Raw genomic sequence first — 10,517 nt, forward strand, 5'->3', positions numbered from 1 at the left:
TCACATACTCCAGCAGGTTGACGTCATCTTCCTCCGACAGCCAGCATTCCTTGAGTAACTTAAGGGGTCCTCTTACTTCATGGCCAAACAGTAGTTCAAAAGGTGAGAAGCCCAGTGATTCATTTGGAGATTCTCTTGCGGCAAATACAACGAATGGAAGACCTTTGTCCCAGTCTTTCTGATGTTCCAAACAGTATTTCTTGAGCATCGATTTGAGTTTTTGATGATATCTCTCCAATGCTCCTTGGGTCTGGGGATGGTAAGCTGAAGACGTGATCTGGGTGATGCCCAACTCTTTCAGAGACTGCTTGAAAACATTTGACATGAAATTACTTCCCCGGTCTGACTGTACCTCCTTGGGCAGACCAAACTTTGTGAAGAACCCCCGCATTTCCTTAACCACGTTCTTTGCTGAGATATTTCTAAGTGGAATGGCTTCATGATGACGAGTAGCCATATCAATCAGGGTCAACACATAAGAAAATCCTGAAGAAGTCTTAGGAAGAGGGCCCACAATATACACCAACACACGGGTGAAAGGCGCCTCAAAAGGAGGAATGGGAACTAGAGGTGCAACCTTTTCGGTCTGATTACACTTCCCCACAACTTGACAGGTGTGACAAGACTTACAATACCAGGAAACATCCCTGAAGATACCTGGCCAGTAGAAGTGTTTCAAAATGCGTGCCACAGTCTTCCTCACTCCAAGGTGTCCTGCCAAACTGGAATCATGAGCCACTCTAATGATATCCTGCCTACAAACACGAGGGATGACAACTTGATGTACAACCTCCCATTCACAGTCGGCTGATGCTGTTGGGGGTCTCCACTTCCTCATAAGTACTCCTGACTTTATAAAATAACAAGTAGAAGCACCAGCTGACTCTTCCTCATTGCAAGCAGAGTTAGCTAGACCTTCCAACTCAGGGTCAGCAACCTGCAACTCAACCAACTCTTGACGAGACAAATTATCAACACTACGCGGTACTGCCTCATCTGGTGAGTGGTCCAAATTAGCAAGAAAAGTGTCAGCTAGGATAACATCATCATCATCATTATCCTCTAAGTCACCAGTAACTTTAGACTTAGCCCTAGTGACAGCACATGCAGAGAACACATCAGGGACATCACAATCTTGGGTCGCAGCCACTGGCTCACTAGACAACTGAGGAGCTGGACACACTTGACTTCCACCAATATCATTTCCAAGTAAGAAAGTTACACCTGACATTGGGAGTGTCTCAACCAACCCAACCAATACGGAACCATTAACAAAACCAGACTCTAAATTCACTCTGCACAGAGGGACAGAGAAGTAATTATTCCCTACACCTTGTAGGATTACAGTTTCATCAGAGGAATGAACATTAGAGCCTAGAACACTGGTCAGCATAAGGAATTGGCAAGCACCTGTATCACGATATATTTTAACTGATTTCCTGTTATTACTGTCCAGAGAAATGACAAAACCATCAGACAGGAAATTAGCACATGAACTCTTGAGAGTGTCACCCACGTTACTGCTCAAAAGAGGAGCTCCATCATGAGAATTTAATTTACCCCTCAAAGCAGGTTCAGTTAACTCAGTTAAAAATTCTGGGTACTCTCAAGGGTGGACACTAGACCAATTGACTGAATATTTAGAGACTCCTCTTTGTTCACATCACGCTGTCTCCTGAAACATTTCTCCGTAGTATGACCAAGCTTACTACAATAAGTACATTTACTTTTCTGAAACCTAGAGGTGAAGCTGGTACTTACTTCCTGAGAAACATCATCTTTATTCTCTTTCCTGTTACCTGTACTCTGAGTAGAGGCAACGTACTTACTCTCAGCTTTCCTTTTTTCTCTAGAATATCTCTTGTGAGTGAGAACATATTCATCAGCTAAAACTGCAGCATCAGACAAATTATCTATTCTTCTCTCATCAAGATATAGGCTTACATCTTTATTAATACACCTCTTGAAGTCCTCCAGCAAAATCATCTGCTTAAATTTACCAAAATCAGAATCCACATTCTTAGAATTTAATCACTGCTCTAACAGATCTTCTTTGATTTTTGCATACTCAACATGGGATTGCTTATCTTGTTTATAAGTTGTCCTAAATTTTACTCTATAGGCTTCAGGAACAAGCTCATAGGCCTTAAGAATCAAACTGTTAACTACATCATAATTATCAGATTGATCCTGAGGCAAAGATGCATAAGTTACTTGAGCTTTACCGGTGAGAACAGTTTGAAGGAGTACTGGCCAATACTTTTTTGGCCAATTAAAACCTGTAGCTACCCTCTCAAACAACTGAAAATACTTTGTTAAATCAGATTCATTAAAAGGAGGGACAAGTTTAACATTTTTAGCCACATCAAAATCATCAGAGCTAGATGATCCAGTTCCACCTTGATTCATGCGATACTCATGGTCTGCCTGAATCCTAGCAATTTCAATTTGTGCCTCCTGAATACGAGCCTGAGACTCAGCCTCCTTAGCATTTGCCTGAAATTCAGCCTTCTTAACATGAGCCTCCTGCAGGGCTAGCTGTAACTTAGCTAATTCAATCTGCGTTTGCTCATTTGGACGAGTTACATTAAACAAGCTTTCATTAATCATGTCAACAATTTGATCTTTAGAATGATGAGAGAGAACAGCAATTCCCAATTGTTGAGCAACAAGCTTAAGTTCATTCTTTGTTCTGTTTTCTACATCACACACTGTTTGCACATTTGACAAAAAATCTTTGGCTTCATCAAGCGTAGTAATAGTAGACATCATGAATAAATCACAGTCACAAAATATCAAGCAATATCCTTATGATAGTATCCTGAATATCCTGGCGAGGTCGCCAAATTTATGTTACGGAACAGAGAAAGATAATGTACACTTTAAGTGAGAATACTAAAAATCACTACTGTCCCGTAAAGTTCCAGGTTCAAAACAAAAGAGTTAGGTAAAATTACAAGTTAAAGTTTAATGCTGAAACTAACAACAAAACATTCAGGACTCATAAGGATAATGTAATGGCAAAAAACAGGTTAAATATATGGTTAACTGCAATAGCCTCTATTAACACGAAATTAGCAAGAGTAAATTTATCTAAGTCAGCCCTGATAAAATGAAAATACACTGGGTAATGCTCAGTTAATGCAAGATAAATTATTACAGATACAAATTATTATTAATAATTGGCTGACATAAAACCTTACATTAATCACAAAAAACCCTACTAGGCCTAAGAATTAACACCTTATGCTACACAGTACAAGAAAAAATGCAATAACAGTTATACTCAAATTGCACAGCTGCTAGATGGCTGGAGACTTCCTGAGCACTCACAATAATAACAACTGTACAGGGGAGGACAGAGATGTGAACAAAATAAGGAGTAGATCTAAGTGGCAAATAATGTAGAGACTGAGCTCATTATATAGGGGCCAGCAGAGCTTGATACAACTTGTAAGAAGGACGCGCAAATGAAGCCAGAGGGGACAAAGAGTTGACACTCCTGCTCTGAACAACAGAAAGAACGACTTACTCTACTATAAGGGAGGAGGGGGGGAGTGAGGTAGAACACGCTCGTGATCAAACATGCAACATACTGTACGTTAGAATTACACAAAGGATGATGAAATCATAAGCTATGTAATAGTATATATATATATATATATATATATATAAAATCTCATCATCAACTTTTCAGCATCTGCCCAATGTCCTCCCTTCTCTCTCCACACACTTTCTTACAATCCCTTTCTCACCTCTCTCTTCCTCCCCATATTTACCTGGCCCCAAATTGTCAATTACTCTGCGAGCGAAGGAGAGGAGGTCGGAGGTGTGACCTTCCTTCTTCATCCAGTCCAGGTCTCCTTCTGAGACATGTAGAGGAGGTAGGGAAGGAGGAAGTGAATGATTTTAGGGAGGGAGGGAACAGAGTGAGGAAGTGGTAATGTGCATATAGTGGGTGGACTGATGTGGATTGAAATGGTTAAAGAAAAGTACTGAAACTGAATTAAGATGAGAAGGATGTAGAAAAATTTGGAGACAGGGGATGGTGAGGAGAAAATATAGCAGTTAGAGAAAATGGGAAGAAGGAGGAAACGAGATAAAGATGTACAAACGGATTAGGCTAATCAACCAATTATGACCTTAAAAAAGAATGGCTTGTTTTTAAGACAGAAAGCTTGAGTAACGAACGAGTGGAGGTTTGGCACATATTCGCTGGACACTTGACGACAGCTCTCCTAATCTGTGTTTCCGTTATTTTTGCTTTCTGAATCTTACACATCTCTTTTATAAAAGTAGGACTAAGGATATGATGATGGCGGTGGTGGTGGTGGTGGTGGTGGTGGTGGTGATGGCGGAGCGGGACACCTTCATATGGTGGAATCGATATATCCAGGCAGCTCAAATGAATGGTTATACAAGCGTTTCTAAGCTACTTTCCTATTCCCCGGAAACAGGGTGGAGGGTTGCAGGAGAAAGGCAAGTTAATCCTGGTGTCTAGCCTACTTGAGTTCATGCTGCAGGTATATGTGAAGCCATAAGAACATGGTGGGCATGTTTGTGCGCCTGCTACCACTTGACATAACGGAAGAGGGGAAATGCACTGTCTTTGCCTGGATGTTGGAAGGCTTAGATTTTACACCAACTGACTGCACGAGTCATTAAGACAGAAAATGTAAGTCCAATCTTTCCCCACAACATGACAGACACTGGTAGTTTTACAACCAGGTTCACAACTGTACTTGTGAGTAAACTGGGACAACGGATGAACAGTCCAAGGCCGGCTGCCCGACCAACCTGGGAAATGAACCTGGTTTCCTCTAGTTCCGAGCTTTGTATTCTAACCAATACACCACTGGCTTGATCGCCCCCCCCCCCAATTCAGCACCTACCGAGCATTCTTTCCCGTCTGTGAGTGCTAAGTAGTAGTAGTAGTAGTAGTAATGGAAGTTGTAGTACAGCAGCAGCAACAGCAGGAGTAGTAGTAGTAGTAGTAGTAGTAGGAGGAGGAGGAGGAGGAGGAGGAGGTAGCATCAGACCTATGTAACACTATTGCCTCACTTGCGAGGAAGCTGGCTTCAAGTCAGTGCAGTAACATCAAAGCACTGACGGCTTGCAGACTAATCCCCCTTGATAAGAATCCTGGATGCAGGCCCATCGGGGTGGGTGAAGTCTTTAGACGGATTATAGGAAAATGCATCATGGAGGTGGTGAAAGATGATGTGAAGCAGGCAGTTGGCAACCTCCAGGTGTGTGCAGGCCAACAGGCAGGAGGTGAGGCAGCAGTTCACTCCATAAGGAAAATATATGAGGAAGAGGACTGTCAGGCAGTATTATTAGTTGATGCCTCAAATGCATTTAATTCCATCAACCGGGATGCAGTGCTGCACAACATCAAGGATAAATGCCCAGCATTTGCCCAATATGTGGAAAACACCTACAAGGAACCAGCAGACCTCTACATTGTGGGAAAGACAGCTGCTCACGATGTCGGTGTAATCCAGTCCACGGAAGGAACAACCCAGGGGCCGGATGCTCAAAACTGGTCATATCTCAGTCCCGCAGTCGGTGGTCGCTCCTCTAGTCCCGTCTTAAGTTATTCCCGCCTTATGACTGACCGCCTCCACCAATGTTCAAACGAGAAGCGGTCAGTCGTAGGGCGGGTGTAAGTGTTAGTCCCATCAAGCGGCAGAGGGCAGGCAGTGCGCCAGCTGATCTGATAGCAACTAATGAGAATCAATGTAACAAAAAAGGCAGCCAATTAGAATCAAGGAGGTTGTTTCTAAACAGACAACACGTGCATGCTGGTAACAACAAAAACCACCGCCACAGGTACTCGCCACATACCTATCTGTCTGCTAATACTAGCCTACTGCACAATGGAAGGTGAACCTAAAGCCAAGAGACCTCGGCGCCCAAACTTCATTGATGCAAAGCTGCTGGCTATGGCAACAAGTGTTGCAGAGAAGCAAGACATTATATTGGGAAAATTTTCATCTGACAGTGCCGCAACAGAAGTCAGGATGAAGGCGGCAGCTTGGCAGTATGTTACTGATCCTGTCAATGCTGTCAGTAGAATTCAACGTGATGTTTCGGACGTAAAACAAAATTCAAGCATTCAGTTTAGTCAATAAACTGGAAATTTTTTCCTTAAGACCTGTTTTGCAATGTTTTTCTTTTCTAATTTATAATCTTTGACATTTTATATTTTTTAATAACCATTAGGCCTATCTAACAATGTTTTAGTCCCAATCTAACCTAATCTACCTAAATTAACTAACCTAACCTAAAACCCAAACCTGCTTGGAGGTTGTCAAGCCAAGGCATCATGATTACGGCGATAATTAAGTTGTTTTTAGGTCAGTGGGGTGCAGTTAAGTTATATTAGGTTAGGCTTCTGTTTAGACTAGGGTAGGTTAGGTTAGGTTTTAAGCTAAGTGCAAAGTGGTGGTGGGTTTTTGTTAATATCTCAAAGACTATTATTTTGCCATGGATGAATTAGAATAATTTGACACAAACATCAAGATGTACCTATTGAGCTATATCAAATTCATTACCATAAGGCAGGTGCACTTGTAAACATTTACCCTATCCTTACCTAAAGACCCTAACCTATCACTTCAGAGCACATACTGGTCATAATAAAATTGTGAGTTAATGAAAGGTCCCTAAAGGAAAAACAAAAAGTAAATTAACTGTTTAGGATACCTCTGGAATTCAATATGCATACTCTAGAGAATGGAGGTTAAAATGTGAAATTCCAGAAGTGTCCTAAACTGTAATATACCAGAAAAAATACCAATTCTGCCCACATCTAACTTAGAACGAGGGTTTGTAGAAGCAAAACAGCTCACATGCCATACTTAATGAAAATATATGAGTAGCCTACATTTTACAGCAAATATGTGGCATCATAGGGAGGCTTTCGCAGTCTCATGAGATAAAATTATGCTGCACATCTACAAATCATAAGAGGCCTCAATAGCTTGTCACTTAAAACTCGATAACCAAGCTCAAATCATGCATGAGAGAGTTCTCTGTGATCCTTGCCATAATAAAATACCGCTATATGCTTGTATGTATTACAAACACTTGCCTTAACTAATGTTTTGAGGGGTAGATAACGCTGATGAGAGGCTCAAAGCTTCCTTACGACCGTGCTGAATGGGCTTTAGGACTGCTCGGAACCAGTCGTAAATATTGATGGAGTTGCGACCAGAGATAGTCCCACTGACGTCACAACATGGCGCCCAAACTGTATTGAACATCGCAGACGGCAGCCATTGTGAACATAGCTGATGACTTAGTACCGCGCTGGCGAGCAACGACCGGGACTAAAGTTTTGAGCATCCGTTGCCATGGCTATGTACGCCCTGGCGATAACAGTGCTGCAACAACAGATCAAATATCAGGCCACCATTGTAAAACAGATAGCCTATGCAGATGATCTCACGGGTGCTGGCAAGGTTGAGGATGTGAGGAAATGGTGGGACCTTGTAACATCTCATGGCCCTGAAATAGGTTACTACCCTAATGCAAGTAAGTCCATCTTGATCGTGAAACCAGCTTACTATCAAGATACTCAGGCAGCATTTAGAGGCACAAACGTGATAGTGACCAGTGAAGGTCAGAGGCATCTAGGTGCTGTGATTGGAACTAAGGAATTCAAAGACAAATATGTGAATGATAATGTAAAGACATGGGTAGAAGAAATTCATACACTATCCAGCCATGCAAAAACAGAACCCCGTGCAGCATACAGCACATTTACCTATGGTGTAAAGCACAAGTGGACCTTCGTGATGAGGACCATGCCAGACATCGAGTTGCTGGTACAACCACTGGAGGATGCTATCAGGGATTCATTCCTCCCATCTTTAACCAATGGCCACATCCCCACACCAGAAGAGAGGGACCTTCTAGCACTACCACCCAGGATGGGAGGCCTTGGCATTATAAATCCAGTAGCCGTGGCAAGCTACGAACGCAGAAATTCACTCAGGCTCACCGATTCCTTGTCACAGAAGATTTGCGCCCAGGTTGAGACGAGTGAAATCGACCACCAAAGGCGGAAAGACATAAAGACACAGATAAGCAAGGAGTGTGAAGCAAGACAAAAGGACCAGCTGCAGCACATAATAGAACATCTAACACCACAACAGTGCAGAAGAGTTGAAATTGCACAGGAGGATGGGGCATCAAACTGGCTCACAACCCTGCCTCTCAAGGCAAAAGGCTTCCACTTCAACAAACAAGAATTTATTGACGCCATAACCTTGAGATATGGGTGGCCAATAGAGAACCTACCTCAACACTGTGCCTGTAGCACTACCTTTGATGCAAACTATGCAATGGTATGCAAGAAGGGAGGCTTTGTTTGCATCCGACACGATGAAGTACGCGACCTTACTGCCAAAATGCTGCAGGAAATATGCCATGATGTCACGACTGAGCCAGCTCTACTACCCGTGGATGGCGAGCACTTCACCCACAGAACAGCAAACACATCAAATGATGCAAGGGTGGATGTCAGTGCTCGAGGTTTCTGGACACATGGGCAGAGGGTATTCTTCGATATCAGGATATTCGATCCCACGGCAGCATGTCATCGCGAAATGTCTCTCGAAGCTGCACACAAAAGGAGTGAACAAGAAAAAAATAGAAGTTATCAAGAAAGGATCCAACATGTGGACCATGGTCGATTCACTCCCCTTGTGTTCACAACATCAGGTGAGATGGGTCCAGAGGCAGTGAGATTCTACTCGAGACTGAGAGAGGTTCTTTCTGATAAGAAACGTCAACCGCAGAGTTCTGTTATGGCCTGGATGATATGTCGACTGTCATTCTCCCTCGTGAGGTCTGCTCTGCTATGTCTCAGGGGCACAAGATCATCAGCCCTCAGGCCTGTCTCTCTGGTGGGTATGGGCTACGAAGCTACAGTGGTCGAGAGTCGCACAGACCAGCGATTCCAATAGTTTAATGTCTTTTTTCACTGTAATATCAATAAATATAAAATAAAATAATAATAGTAATAGTAGATGGTTGGTAACCACAGCCGTTGGCGTGCTTGGGGCCAACGGATTGTAATATGAGGGTTAGTGTTAACCTTCACATTACAACTCCAAATGGTGAACTGTATCAGGAAGGTTGGTTTTAATCCTCACAATATAATTCTTCAATGGATGGAGGTGGTACTATTACTAGTATGTTAAAAAATAAAGTAACAGAAGTAGTAGTGGTACAGTATTAGTATTAGTAATAAAAGCAGTAGTAGTAGTAGTAGCAGTAGTAGTAGTAGTTGTAGTAGTGGTGGTGGTGGTGGCGGTGATGATGGTGTTGGTGGTGTAGGTGGTAGGTTAACACCTTTATGTCAGGCCAAGCAAACCCATTACCCGCAGGCAAGCAACCAACCTTGCAGGGCCACCTTATGCAGTGAACCAATGTTCCCTTGCGGTTTACGGCTTCTCGCCACTGCAAGGCACGGGGAAAAGTGTGTATGTTTGGTTCTCGGATGGACGCCGCATTTGCTTCTCCATCCAGTTAAACAGGGTACCATAGTAGTCTCTAATTCACCCCATTATTTGCTTATATGGTTACTACCCAACGTTATAAATGTCTTCCTTTTTTACAGAAAACCTTTAGGCTTTCATTCAGTGTGGAGTCACCTAAAGGCGGCAAAAAGTTGATGAATGGATGATGGACCACGCCAGGAATGGATGATGGAGATATACAGTAACTAAGTAGGGGTGTTTTATGTCCTTTCATATGCAAGCGTGAGTCCATACCATGGTGTTTGAAACTACTGACGCAGACTGAGACACACAAATACATCCAGTGCAACACTTCCACTGTTATATGCACTTTTCTCGCTACAGAAAGCTCAACCCGAAACGTATCGTGGCCAACATGGGAAAGGTTAATTTATGTCTATCAGCCGCTCTCAGCTGACAGGTTTGGTGTTGCAGTACATCGACTGGCTATATCAAGGTGGATTAGACAGGGTTGCCGGAGGTTAGCTTTTGACTCTGACTCTCCAATGCACCCTCCATCTTTTCATATTACAGTAAAAACAATTTTCAGCTCACTCTCTCTCTCTCTCTCTCTCTCTCTCTCTCTCTCTCTCTCCATCATCCCACTTCACCTTACCCTTCCTCCTTTCACCATCATCTCTCACTTAACCCAACCATCCGTCACTTTCCTTCACCCAGCCCCTGCCTCACTCCTGCTTCACCCCACTCTCACCCCCTCTCCCCTCCACCACGTCTCCCTGCTCTCCTTCCCACAGGATTTGTCTTCACTTGCGTGGGTGTAGCATCCACAGCCCCACCTATATTACTTCTTTATCTCACTCATGTCCTCTTACACCAGCCTCTTGTCTCACTGTCTTAGTCTTACGTGTATAAGAGGCATACCAGCACCTCCTCTATTGTCATATATCTTGCATATTGCACATTGTTTTTCTCATGCATGTTGCTTATGTGTATTTGGTGTCATAGCTACAAAACATTAAACAATAT

The sequence above is a fragment of the Coenobita brevimanus genome, chromosome 109 (assembly GCF_032717465.1).
Source record: "Coenobita brevimanus isolate Jiangsu-jjx chromosome 109, ASM3271746v2, whole genome shotgun sequence".
NCBI classification, from domain to species: domain Eukaryota; kingdom Metazoa; phylum Arthropoda; class Malacostraca; order Decapoda; family Coenobitidae; genus Coenobita; species Coenobita brevimanus.